The sequence below is a fragment of the Thermobia domestica genome, chromosome 2 (assembly GCF_964235325.1).
Source record: "Thermobia domestica chromosome 2, izTheDome1.hap1.1, whole genome shotgun sequence".
NCBI lineage: Eukaryota > Metazoa > Arthropoda > Insecta > Zygentoma > Lepismatidae > Thermobia > Thermobia domestica.
Window position 1 is genome coordinate 94,743,134 of NC_137455.1, and position 13,825 is coordinate 94,756,958.

General features: G+C 37.8%; 1 protein-coding gene across 2 annotated transcripts in view; it reads left to right on the forward strand.

Moving 5' to 3' along the window:
• The window catches only part of LOC145674177 (serine/threonine-protein kinase Nek7-like), an 87,636-nt gene that overhangs the window by 40,217 nt on the left and 33,594 nt on the right, over positions 1–13,825 (forward strand). Inside the window, exon 1 of one of the 2 annotated variants that reach the window (XM_081744011.1) lies at positions 12,728–12,939. The exons of the other annotated variant lie outside the window; for it this stretch is intronic. The gene's annotated coding sequence lies outside the window, so the exon portion shown is untranslated. Of the gene's footprint in view, positions 1–12,727; positions 12,940–13,825 lie in introns of those variants that run through there. 2 annotated transcript variants of the gene reach the window in all.

A 13,825-nucleotide genomic window follows, 5' to 3' on the forward strand; every position in this document is an offset into this window, starting at 1 on the left:
TTTCGCATACTCAGTTATCCCGTCTAAAAACTCAAAAGGTAACTCCCCTTTCTTACCAGAAAACGTGGGAGGTGCCAGTTTAAGCTCCGGCAGATCTAAATTGCACCGACATCTGCATTCGGAGGCGCTCTCATCGCTTCCACGTGAGCTGTTAACTTTCAGCCTCCTAATAGCTTCTAACAATTTTTCTGTACTAGTATTCTCGTCTCCTTCCAAGCCTAACTCGGAGCTTAAGGCGCTTAGATCAATCTGACTCGCCATTTTCTGCCCTCTTGTTCTACCTGACCTTAAAATCATAGGCTAAAGAAAACAACCAAATATCAATTAATCGAAGGACACTAAAACCCATAAACAAGAAACGAAAGAAGAAAATATATCTTTAAATCTTAATTACAACTGCGAGGTTATAATCCCGGAAAAGAGCCCACACTTCTATGCTATTCCTTAGCCCGCCCTCTCTCTTCCTTCCTATCAATCCGCCACCTTATATCCACAGAAGTAACAAGGAAGGTTGGAAGAGAGTATTAAGCGGGAATCTTGCTTCTTTAGCTCTCTAGGGGTATGTCAAAGTAATAAACAAGTAAAAAAAAGAAAAAAAAAGAAGCCAAGATTCATAGATTATGGGAGGAATGCCTCCCCCTTCGTCGCTTCTCCAGCCTATCAAGGGAAAAATTTATAAACATAAATTAAGGTCGACCAAAGAGTATCAGCTTAAATAAAAACCTGAAATTGCCCTGGAATAACTCTTTATTGACTAGTTAAAATATCTGTACCATGAGGTTACTCGCTCTGTAACCGCAAGCTCTCCTAAAGGCAGAGACCTCCACTATTAGGCCTGCTGTCTCCTAACAAGTTCCTCTAATTTCTCTAAAGAACCTTAAATTATTATTATGGACTCGAACAGGAACTCAAGCCTCGCTCCAGCCTTCGTGAATTCCCGAGCCCTTAAAATCATCCGAGAACCTCATTAAAATTCTCATCCCGGCAAGCACCGAAAAGGTAACTGCCCAAGTCGTTCTCTCAGACAGAACCAGTGCCAGCATTAAAATCTAAAGAGAAACCCTCATTTTGGGCTACTCTGGCCTATGTCCCTAAAAAAAAATAATGATCTAGCTATTGTTTACGAAGTCGCAGGCTTCATCACTTAGAAACCTGCTCAAAACTATCAGGAGCAGCTCATTCCGCCCGCTCCGTCCAAAAATTCTTAAAGTAAAAAAAAAAAGAACTTTATTCACCTACGTCTGGACATAGAGACAACCCTCTTACCGGAACAAGAGAGTCCCCGAAGAAAATCTTATAAGAAGTGAATCCTGGAAGAAGGGGTGGGTTGACTTATATAGTCTCAAGCCTCTCGCCAAGTGGTCAGCCTTCCACACAATTTCCCCCTTCTTCCCCGTAAAAAAAAAACGAAAAATAGAAAGTGAAGCTTCCCACGGCGTATAGGGGAGTCAAGTCCAGAGCTCTTTTTGTAACTTTCTAAAACTGCTAAAATAAAAAAATTGTTAGAGGCATAACAAGAATTCATTTACACAAGATTCTTAACATTTTAAAATATATAAAAACAAAGCAAGAAATTAGCACTATATACATAAGTACCTTGGCCAAGGATTTTTCATACCACTAAAACAATACTAAAATTATATTAAATACTAATTTAATTACAAAAATATTTACAAATGAAACAGCTATGCACCAAAGGTGCTATAGCAACTTGATAACTGAAAGGACTCTCATCAAGATCCGGTAGCCGCCCAAGTGTATGAGCATAGTAACAACGTTCGCTTACGTTCTTCGCAGGAGGGAATGGAGGGGTTTGGGGGGTTCAAATCCATAACGAAAAGACAAAAATCAATCAATCAATTGGGAAGCTTCGATCATGATAACTAATAGAACTCTCATTCGTCCAAGAGCATTTAGCTATTCAATACATAACGAAAAGCAAAAATCAATCAATCAATCAATTGGGAAGCTTCGCCGTCCAAGAGTATGAGCATAGTAACAACGTTCCCTTACGTTCTTCGCAGGACAGAGTGGAGGGGTTTGGGGGTTCAAATTCATAACGAAAAGACAAAAATCAATCAATCAATCAATTGGGAAGCTTCGATCATGATAACTGATAGGACTCTGATCCGTCCAACAGTATGAGCATCCAAGACTATGAAGACCAAGAGCATCTAGCTATTCAATACATAACGAAAAGCAAAAATCAATCAATCAATTGGAAAACTTCGATCATGATAACTGATAGGACTATGATCCGTCCAAGAGCATGACCATCCAAGACTATCACCATAACAACAAACTGTTCTCATAGGGGTTCAGATAAACCAAAATTTTCCCACGCGCTTCTGTACTACCCATAAGAGGCTATGAACATAGCAACCAAAGGCTCGTCGAAACTTGCCTCCCAATTCCAGGAAATGATATCGATTTCTAGGAAAACAAGATCATTTTTTGCTGACTCGGCCATCTATACGCGGGGATATCTACTTGCTCGCTTATTGCTTGAAAAGGAAACCGATTTTAATGTCGCTAGTCGTTCCGCCTAGTCTTACGACTTCCTGTACATCATAGAGTAAAACTATGTTTAATTAAAAGCTTTAATTGTTTACATTTATTTTTTTAATTCTTTAGTTTGCCTACCATCAAGTGTGTCCATAAGGCCGGACAACGGAGGCGATCATCCTCCTTGGCATTCCAAACTTTTTTTTTTTCAATATAGGAAAATAGAGACAACACAAGCAAAATAAAGATTTCATTTTCATATGACATATAGCATTGGTTTGGAACTATAATACTGTTGTGAGCTACTAGAACCGCACGTACTGAAGGACGTGTGTTGACCACGTGGTTACGTGAGAGTTTAAAGTAGTTTTGGACCTTCAAATAATTTTATTCTAGCTCAAAGGATGGAACCATCATCACCAATGTTATTGTATGGCAAGATATACATAAATATAATCATTAAAAATACCGAACAATTAAATAATTCAACTAAAGCTAAATAAGTAATAAAATGTAAACATCAATTCCTAAGAAATATGTAAATTTTCCGTATTGTTGATTGTCATTGTAGGAAGCAACAATTGTTTATGAAACAATTACAGATAATTCGATAATTTTCATTTAAAAGCAATTAAAATTTGCTTGGCACTTATTCTAAAGATATCTAAGGAACTGTATTTGTGAAATTTCAATATTTTGATCGTAACCGTTGTTGGAAGCAGGCATATTGTTGCGAAACGGATTCTAACCACCACGAAGTCAGACTAAATGTATAATAAAACAAAAATATTCCAAACGTTTTCAGAACGACTAATTCGCTAGTTCCAAAGCCTCTTCACGCTATAAAAAAAAAAAAAAACTTTGTACTTATTATCGGAAAGCCACTGTTGCAAAATAGTTTAAAAACAGAAGACTGAACTACAAATTTACAATTTAAACGGGATTCGATTTCTCGACCATTTTATCCTTGAAAACTGTGATCGTTTTCAGTGCCATTCCAAATCATATAGAATCGTATTTGTAGAATTTCGATATAGCCTATTATTTGTAACCATTGTTGGAAGCAGAAGCAAATGAGACTATCTCAGAGTCAGACTTAGTTTATAATAAAATAAAAGACTTCTATTATTTTCAGAACAACTAATTCACGAGTGTCCAAAGGCTTTGTTCTCACTAAACACTTCTCGTAACTAATATCGAAAAGTCATATATATATATATATATATATATATATATATATATATATATATATATATATATATATATATATATATATATAAAGTTACAAAACACAAGACTGAACTGCAAATCTACATTTCAAATGGGATTCGATTTCCCCTTTATTTTATTCTAGAAAGTGGTAGTTGTTTTCAGTAGTATTTCCAATAAAGATACCTAGAGCGAATTGTATTTGTAAAATTTCAATGTTTTCTTTGTAACCATTGTCGGAAACAAATACATTGTTGCGAAACTATATCTAACTACCACAAAGTCAGATTCAGTTTGTAATAGAAGGAAATAGTTCCAGCATTTTCAGAACGACTAATTAATGAATTTCCAATTGCTTTGTTCACACAAAACACTCCTTGTAGCTCTTATCGAAAAGCGATTGTTGCAAAACAATTTGCAAAACACAAGACTAAACTTCAAACTTACATTTTAATTGGTACTATTCCAAGTAAAGATATCGAGGGAACAGTCTTTGTGGAATTTCGATATTTTCTTTGTATTCTTGTTAAAAGCAGGTACATTGTTGCGAAACGGAATCTAACTACCACAAAGTCAAACTCGGTTTATATGAAAAGAAAAAGGTTGCAATAATTTTTGAATGACTAATTCACAAAGTTTCCAAAGCATTTCTTCCAACTAAACATTCTTCCTAGATATTTTCGAAAAGGCATTGTTGCAAAACAATTGCGAAATAGAAGATTGAACTAAGATTTTACATTTTAACGGGATTCGATTTCTCTGCCATTTTATCCCGGAAAGCGATATATATATATATATTATTCCCATTAACCCTTTTAGGACATGTTTTTTTTTCAAAAGGTAATTTGTAAACTTCCACTCAATTAGCTATTGTATCAAGACTATTCACTCTAGGATCATGGCTTGACCCTCATTTTGTTTGGAATGAAGCAGTGTTTCCAACTGTACAACTCAATTTTTCCTATTGTGCACCTAAGGCGGGAAATTCCCATCCAAAGTAAGAAAAGTGGGAATTTACAAAATAAACTCCTCGTTTGTCGCCAATTTTCCTCCTTAGGTACATGACACGGACATGCAAATTGTACCAAAAATTAGTTTGCTTTATTATGAAGAGAATAAGGTACGAAGATTGGTCCTAGCAGAAATAGTCTTGATGCTCTAGCTGGTTTACCAATTTTCGCTAACCATTTTTAGATAATACATTTTTAGTCAATTTTTATCCAATCAGCTCTAACAAGAAGACTATTCATCGTAGGACCATGAATCGTATATCGTTCTCTTTGCAATGAAGCATCCTTTCTAACGGTACCACTCCCATTTCGGTATCATATACTTGAGGAGAAAAAGTCCCCTAAAAATGGGAATTTTTCTGAGAAAATCCATTTGTTCAAAGTTTTTGTCTTTCTGGGCGCCCCTTGTGTTATCACTCGAAACTCAAAATCACCTGAAAAATACTACTTAATGTATGTAATACCTGTGGAAAATTTCAGTCTCATATATTGAAAACTGAGTCGGGAAAAATATTTACCTATTTACGAAGAAAATCCAACGTTCTGACAGAGAACATGGTATTATTTAAAATTTCCCGACACATCCCTAGTAGGACCATGAATCATACTTCGTTCTTTTCGGAATGAAGCATCCATTCTAACACGGTACCACTCCCATGTTGATTTCATGTATCTTAGGAGTAAAAGTTCCGTAAAAGGTTTTTTTTCCTGAAATAATCCTTTTTTTTAAAAAAAAAAATGTGCGACCCTCGCAGAAGAAATTCCCTTTTAAGGGTTTTTTCTCCTCAGATACATGATACTAACACGGGAGTGGCACTGTTTGAAAGGCTGATTTATTCCAAAGAGAGAACGAGGCACGATTCATGGTTTTAGGATAAATAGGGATAATACTGTAGATACTTTACAAAACAAATTGACTAAAAATGAATTATAGGAGAAACATAAAAAATTCAGATTTTTTTTGACACTTCCCTACTTATCCTAGGATCATGGTTAGTACCTCATTTTGTTTGACATGGCGCTAGATTTCAAACGGTACCACTCGCATGTCCCTATCATGTACCTGAGGAGATACATTCCCGAAAAACGGAATTCTCCTGAAATAATCCATTTTCCCATTTTGGGTGGTATTTTCCCGTCTCAGGTACATAATAGGAACACGTAAGTGGTACAGTTGGAAACAATGCTTCATTCCGAACAAAATGAGAGTTGAACCATGATCCTAGGACAAATAGGGATGTGTCAGGATTTTTTAAGATAAAACTAAAAATTTGCCCTCTTTTTCTTTAGACAAAGTTTGTGACGTCACTGGGCGTCACTCCAGGCGTGACTGCAAAATGCCCATGAAACATGTTCTTTCAGCTTCCACGCTTGAATGAATGCAAAACACCCGGTGTGAAAAGCTTTACTAGAGAGTTATAAAGCAAATTCCAAAAGTCTACCCCATGTTTATGTCCTAAAAGGGTTAAAGATATCTAGGAATTTCTGTATTTGTGGAATTTTGATATTTTCCTTGTAACCATTGTTGCAGACAGATACATTGTTACGAAACGGGATCTAACTACGTACCTCAGAGTCAGAATTAGTTTACAATAATAGAAAATGGTTCTAAGATTTCCAGAACGTCTAATTTACGAATTTCTAAAGCCTTTTACTCATAATTCTTCCTTGCTATTATCGAAAAGCCATTGTTGGGAAAGAAGTAGAAAACACTAGACTGAGCTGCAAATTTACATTCTACACGAGATTTAATTTATGACCTACAAAGTGGCCATACATTAAAGTGGCCAGATCACACATTAGACCTTCGCAGACTACGCGACTTCGTGTGTCGAAGACGCGCAACAGGCTGTGTTATCGCGTCGCTGATATTCGACACACACCCGCGACGCGACAGACGCTAGATCTTACTTCATTTGTCGTGGGGATGACACTTTTTTTTTTTTAAGCCAGAACAAGGGGACAATGCAGTAGCCTGAAGGTGGCTGTCCAGCTTGAACCGCGGACTAAATCCGGAGCCTAGTTAGTATATTGCTAAATCCGCCACTGACTACATGAAATATTATCTTCATGCCTCGCGTCCTCTCCTTATAAATTTCATTAAGGAGTGCCACAAGGCATTAGCGTTATGCCTAAGTGCTTATAAAACACTATTTTTCGTATTTTCGTACAGTATAATATTACATACATAGAACATATAAAAAATAACGAAATGTTATAAAATTACATATTGGCCTGGGGGATCGCAGTTTGTGAATGTGTAAAATATATTTGGGAATATCTGATCATTTGTGCTGCGACCCGCTCGGGAGAGTAATACTCCCGGAAGTACGTTTTTCCGCGCGCTACTCTAGCCAGCTGTTTTACGCGCCAGTTGTTTTAAGTTGGTCACAAAATTTATATCATGAAGTACAAGGGGAACAAAATGAGCCCTATATCATGGAGTACAAGGGCATAAGTACTACAACTACTTATCTGCACAAAAGTAAATAAATCACTTTTTTAAGTATTATTTTCATATTATTTTAATTTAATAAGTGTTATAAAATGTTTAAAAAATGTAAAAGAAAAAACTTTCCACGGGCCGGGTTTGAACTCACGCCGAAAGAGACTTTCATTACTAGCATATAGCGCCAGCCCACTCGGCCACGAAGGCCGAGAGCAGCAACTGTTTGATTTCTGCTATTTTAATGCAACCTGGCAAGAAGTGGATAACGCCAACCAATCAGAACTGTGTTGCTCGTTTCTACTTCCGGGAGCATTACTCTCCCGAGCTAGTCCTTTTGTGCTACTTTTAGTCTAGCGTAAGTAAAGTGAAGCGATAAACAGTGTAGTTTTATGTTACAATTTCCACAAAACAGTTGATCGGCTTGGTACCGAATTTTGAAAAATGTAAGAAAGAACAAAATGACAACATTCAGTGTACTACCGATAAGATTCTTCTCTTTCGATGGCATATCCTTGAATCCACTATAGAATGCACAACACACTTTTCCCATGCTTTCGTCTTTTAAATTCTGTTGTTATCAGAATCAGTGCTGGAGTTCCGAATACTAGGTTCTGCCTGAATTTCTGTAATGAAAGCGACTGTATCGAAAGCTTCTATTGAACTCATCTTTCAGAATGAATATCGTATCTGTTTGCTGAAAAGATAAATTGTCGCGCGACTTCGACACACGAAGTTGCGTAGTATGCGAAGGTCTTAGCTTGTCGCAGGTGGCGGGTTCCCGCGACAAACCTGCGACAGTGTCACGCTTGTCGCGTAGTGTGCGAAGGTCCCGCGTCACATCCATGGTAACAGATGGAAATTCATTACCCCGCGACAAGCCTGCGACAGAAAAAAAAAAATCATCGTGCGTCTTCGACACACGAAGTCGCGTAGTTTCCGAAGGCCCATACACTAAAAGTCAATACATGCAATCCATTTCTTGGTTTGTTGTGTTATAATATTGTTAAAAGTGATTGTTGTGTTTTGAAGTGGAAAATAATAATAATAATAATAATAATAATAATAATAATAATAATAATAATAATAATAATAATAATAATAATATTTGGTCTAGGAATTAATTCGTGCGGTTGGTACGCACACATTGAAGCTGTAGTACAAACACAAAATACATAAATACCTTAAGAAAAATATTGTCCATCGCTAGCCACCACTTTCGCCCATCTGTCAGGCAATGTACGGATTCCGTGGCGAAAGAAGTCCTCATCCTTGGAAGCGATCCAGTCAGAGACCCATGTTTCGATATCTTCTGAAGAAGTAAACCGCTGTCCAATCAAATCGTTGTTCATGCAATCGAACAAGTAGTAGTCCGAAGGAGCAACGTCTGGTGAATACGGCGGGTGGGGTAAAACTTCCCATCCGACATTTTCTAAATAGGTTTTGACCGGTTTTGCGACATGTGGGCGAGCGTTATCATGTTGAACAATAAGTTTATCATGTCTGTTCTCCCATTCTGGTCGTGTTCTGGCCAGAGCTTGCTTCAAACGCATTAATTGTCGTCGATAACGTTCTCCATTCATAGTTTCACCCGGTTGCAGCAGCTCATAGTACACCTCACCTTTCATATCCCACCATATGCACAGCATAACCTTTGCACAGTGAATATCTCGTTTTGGTTGTGATGGACCTGGTTCACCTGGTTTCACCCAGGCCTTTTTTCGTTTAGGGTTCTCGTAATGGATCCACTTCTCATCACCGGTAATAATTCGATGCAGAAACCCCTTTCTGCTCTGTCGTTGAAGCAGCAATTCGCAAATGGTTTTTCGTCTTTCAACGTCTCTGTCTTTCAATTCATGTGGAACCCAATGTGACATCTTTTGAATCATTCCCATGGCTTTCAAGCGTTTGGAGACTGTTGTTTGATCAACGCCTAATGCTGCTGCAAGTTGTTCCTGCGTTTGACACGAATCCTGCTCGAGCAATGCTGTCAATTCTTCGTCTTGAAATTTTTTTGGCTGTCCAGCTCGCTCTTGGTCTGCCAAGCCGAAATCACCACTTCTAAACCGTGCAAACCACTTCTGACACGTTCGCTCAGCTAGAGCATGGTCACCATACACTTCCACCAAAATACGATGACTTTCAGTCGCACTTTTCTGCATGTTAAAGTAATGCAGCAGGACACCCCGCAAAAACACTTTATCAGGCACAAATTGCGCCATGTTCACTTAACTACAAACTGGTGTTGTTGACGCTTTAATCCACTGCCCAATACTACGAACGATACGCGATGACAGGGGTTTGCAACACATGTGTGGATACACTGAACTGTGGGACGCTCCGTTCGTTGCGCCATCTCTTGTCCACCCGCACGAATTAATTCCTAGACCAAATAATAAAACACGAAGTAATGCATTCCAATATTAGAAGGATTACGTATAAAGCAGGGGTAAAAGTGGATCTGAAAAGGTAGGGGGACGGAGGTAACGGTACGATTCCACACCGTCCCCCTGCCTATCTTTGCCCTTTGTAATTTCTTAGGAACTGGGAACACGCCGTACAATTTTTATAGGTGGGGGACGGCGTTCCCCTGCACTTTTACCCCTGGTATAAAGTGTTAATACTTTGTAGAAAAGAAAAAAATGGAGCAGCTGCCTGTGCGGTAGACAGAAGTGTGAACTGAAAAAAGTAACCATACTATTCAATGCATGCGTAAACCCGTACTGCAGATCAGTGGCATAGGGGAGGTACTAACGCGCTTAAGCTTACTCCTCTTAGTACAGTGATATAAAAAATAGATTCTCCTAATATACAGTATATTTTATTTGTGATTCCCGGTAATGCCACTTTTCTTATAATTTATCACATGTATTGTACAGTCATTTTAAAACGTGTTTCCCAGAAGCTCCTTTTAACATGAAAAAAAAGAAAGGAAACAGGTTGCTCAAGTTTTTTTTTATTATTATTTGTTGCCTGCCTAGCTGAATTGTTAGCGCACGCGACTTCGTAGTGCGTGGTCCTTGGTTTGATTCCAGATCGCACCAACGACCATTGCATGGGTTTTCTCGTGTTCCCTCTTTTCCTATCCTTTCTTTATTCCACTATTTCGTTCATTATTACCTCTCCTAGCCTCCAATGCGTAATCATGGGTCGTAATTTCGCATTTCATTTCATTTTTTCATCATCATGGGGCAATTGAAGGATCACATGAATTAAGAAGTAGCTAACTCTGGTCCGGAAAGTCAGAAATAATGGCACCAGAGAGCTTATGTACTGACCATGCATTGCTACGTTCATTGTGCTACGTCTGACTAGCCACTTGCTCTTCATGGATTGTAGGTAGCAGCAGAGTTGAGTACTTCTTTTTATCTGTTAACCAATTTCATCAGTATTTCAAACCCGTATCATTATAAAGAAAACTAAGGAATTAGACTTATTTGTTATCTGTCACCCCTACAATTCGATTCACTTCTGTGTACTGAAATAAAATATTTGACGTACGTGGTGTTTTTCTGGCTCCGCCACTGCTGTAGATGTATTAAATTAATGTCTTTTGATATTATTTGCTATTCTTAATATATACTATTTGATATTCTTCAAAAGATGAAACTATATTATCATCAGTCTTCCTGCCATTTAGCGAGACCTATTTAATGTAGCGTTCAGAGAAAGAGCCAAAGCGTATAGCAAGATGTGGGTTTGTGAAAAAAAAATCCTTACGTGATAGAGCTTTTTCGATTATTCCATTGAAATTAGCACTCCGAAATCTATAAGAATCACTTACTACTTTCTAAACACGTTTTCCATCGCAGGCTAGTGTAATTAATTACAGAAATATTTAGCTCATACAGTGGTGCCCACCCCCCTTATGTCCATGGCACCCCCCAATTGTCTATCCATAGGTGTTCTTCCATGAAAAAAATCTTTTCGATTAATTTTTACACTCCCTCAAACATTTTTATATAGATTTTTACCCCCCAAATATTTCAATGACGCAGTTTGCGTCATAGCCCCCCTTGTGGGCACCCCTGAGCTCATATGAAAACTGTAATTGCACTACAGGAATACAATAAATAGACTACTCAATAACATTTTTGTTTTTCTGGTATTATTTATTACACTTTAATATAACCTGATTGTGTTTTTCCTAAATTTGTTGTGTCTGTAGTGCATTCGGCGAAAATTATTGATGTTGTTCATCTGCAAAACAGATTTTTGGATGTATAATCCAACATTCCAGTTGGCACTTTGAGTAACATTTTGCATTTGTGGAAACTCAGAATAAATCAGAGTCAACAGAAACGAAGAGCACTGTGAATAAGTTCTTTAAGATTGCGTTGTCAGTGGGTTCTTCTGACTTTTCCTTTTTATTGTTGTTATTAGCTACAAATTACAAATGACTCATAACTTCGTACCACTAACCAATAGAGCAAAAATAAGCACAGTATTGAATTTTTGAGAAAATTTGCTATTAAAATGACACATCACATATTATGTTTTCTATTTAAGAAAGTTGAGGAAGGTTCAAGATGGCGGATTTCAAGATGGTGGACGTGATTGTCATGTATCATCAAAAACTTTCTCTCTCCCCTATTAACCATATACATTGCTTATTTGGTTTTATTTTGCAGCATTTGACATTTATTAGGAAGTTTCAATACTTTTTGAACTACTATGTAGAGCACCAAGGTCAATGACCTTTCAAGGTCAACAGAGGTCAAGCACAAAATGTTTCCACATCTTGAAATAAACCTTGTGGCATATACATCATATTCTAAAATTTTCATGCTTTAGTCATAAAGTGCACAATTCTTATATTTCGAGTTAACCCGCCCCACTATGGACTTTCGCTTCGCCCATATAGAATGGTGGTTCTCAAGGGGAGGGGGGTTGTTTTAGTATATATGTATACAATTCATGAGTTTTCAATACATTTCATACCCTCCCTTATTGCAGAATATCAACAGTGTAGGTATTAACACTGAGCATAATGTTTAGTTTTAGCATCAATAAACAGTTGCACATTCTGTTCATTTTTAATGTCCATTTTAGTATGAGACATGAACCTAGAATTTTGTATAGGATCGAAGCTAAAAGGTTGTATAGGTTCAAACCCTGCTCCCAGCAAGTGAACTTTGTGGTGGACAAACACCGTGTGCGTGGGTTTTCTCGGGTTTCTCCCGTTTCCTCCCACTTTCTTCATTCCACCATTTCATTCATTACTCAGCATCACCGTCTCCTTTAGCCTAACATGCATAAGCGTGGCACGTAAAACTCAACAATTTCATTTCATTTCAAATCTAGGCCTATTCTATTTTCTTCCAAAATGCCTTTCTATTTCTAATTGTTAATTATTTCAAGTTTTATTATTTTTTTCACAATTTTTCCTGGAACTATGTTAATAAACATGTCTGAAATGTTAGCTGAATATGTCGATATGTTTCTTTTGAGAAACAGGCCGCAAATGGAAACTTTTGCTTTTCGATCAATCAACGAATGACGCATTCAAAGAAATAAGTTATTTTCAAAGTTAGGCCTACGTGAGCAGGATTGGGCATGCGTGACTACATAAGACATCAATTTTCAACATCGATTGGCATAATATGTGTGTGTCTGGGAGGTGAGCAATCGGACAGTTCAATGTTAATAACGAAGCATTGCATTACTCAGTACAAGTGAAATTGTGTTTCAAGATGGCCATTTATGACGTATAGCTGTGGTAGCTAATGATAAGATATCAACAAGTGGGTTATCGTTTCTCATCTTTAGGTGAGTTAAGAGCTTTGGTTAAAGCACTTATTTAGGTCTTCTTCCATACCTGAACATTCCTTCATGCTAGTGTGAAATTCAGAAAAAGGCGCATGTGCAACTACCGATTTTGACGCCATACTAATTTATGTATATAGAGGTTACGTTGAAGAGATACGCATTGCAATTTCGATTGTTTTGGTATATATATACTTCTGGCAAATATTAAAATAAAATTAAACTGGTATGAAGAGAGCATCCAAAATCTTTCTGTTTTGCGTCCCTCGGTTATGCCGACGAGGCTGAAGGAGACGGTGATAGTGAGAAATTAATACAGTGGTGGAATGAAGAAAGTGGAAGGAAACGGGAGAACCCATGCACACGGTGTTTGTCCACCATCAAGCTCACTTGCGCGAACTGGGATTGAACCAAAAGTCCAATACACCAGAGGTGAACGTTTTAGCACTGAGCCACCGCGTCCTCAAGTGAGTACCCGAATTGAAGGACGTAGGGTAGGCTCTTCTTATAAGTGGTTTGTGTGAGGTTTACCTACCGTTTCAGCATCACGGCTATATGAGACATGAATATAAAGTTTAGCATGATATCTGAACACATGAGAGCCGAGATCTTGTAAGAGTTCCCTTGTAGGAGAGATAATGTGTTGAGGAACAGCTTATGCTGTGAAGATGCGCATTTGCATGATAATCTCTGCTTCCTCAACTGTACCGGATTCAATTGGCGTGGGAGATCCGGGTTCGATTCCCAGCGTGAACCCATGTGGTTCGGATTCCACGTTAATGAGTAGATCCTGTCTCAAATAGCCTCGCTGCTGAAACGGACGTTAAAATCAACTCAACTGTATCGGATTCAAGCTCCAGTCTTGGTTCAGAGTATACGTTAATATTAG